This window comes from Limulus polyphemus, unplaced genomic scaffold (genome assembly GCF_000517525.1).
Source record: "Limulus polyphemus unplaced genomic scaffold, Limulus_polyphemus-2.1.2 Scaffold1569, whole genome shotgun sequence".
Lineage (NCBI taxonomy): Eukaryota > Metazoa > Arthropoda > Merostomata > Xiphosura > Limulidae > Limulus > Limulus polyphemus.
In genome coordinates, this window is record NW_013667179.1 from 56,974 (window position 1) to 57,946 (window position 973).

A 973-nucleotide genomic window follows, 5' to 3' on the forward strand; every position below is an offset into this window, starting at 1 on the left:
AAAAAGGTGCAAGTTATTAACGTTGTAGACACAAAATTAAATGGTTGCACATCTTAGTAACCTAGATTCAACATGATGGTAGAATTTGTAAATTAAAGTTAACCTCAAGAAGGTGCAAGTTTTTAACGCTGTACACACAAAATGGTTGCGAATCTTAGTAACCTAGATTCAACATGATGGTAGAATTTCTAAATTAAATATACAGATACATGAATAGATGGCGAACAATTCTAAATAACAAATCAGAAAACTACAACACATATCAATAGCAAGATAATGTTCGAGCTGATAAATAGAAAAATGTCATTCGCCAGTCGTCAGAAGGTCCACAGTTTTAGATGTCTGAGCAAATCAATTGTAATTTAAATAAATTCATTCACCCAACCTCCTTGAGTCTCTTGCCTGATATTTCAATCACGTGCTGTCTTCTTTCTCGCTTCACTAGTTCGTCAGCCAAAGTCAACATGAGTTGCAACGGCAGAGAGAAAAATCCATTAATCGGCGACTGGCCTCAAACGTTTTTGTTACTTTTTCTTTTTTTTTTGACAAGAACTGAATGAATCATTCGTTACAAAAGATACTTGTTTAAATCATACAGAAATACTCTGTGCTTAACTGGTTGAATTGTTTAACTGTCGAAAAAAAATAAAATTGAGAGCGACCTTTTTTTTTTTCTTTATACAAATTTAAGATAAATTGACGACTTAAGCAGAGTTTGTTTTATGAAAGAACGTTACATAATCTAAGAAGGGTCATCTCATCAAGCATACAAAGTATACGAAAGATGGCTTCGAATCAATGATTAATTGTGCGGTTGTGACTAAAATATAAGAGTTGTTTCCTTATTCAGGTAACGTATCGAATTTAGTTTAGTCGATATCGGGCTTTGGATACCCCCCTTTCTGTGAAGAAAGAGTTTAGTGTAGTCGATATCGGGCTTTGGATACCCCCCCCTTTCTGTATCGAAAAAGTT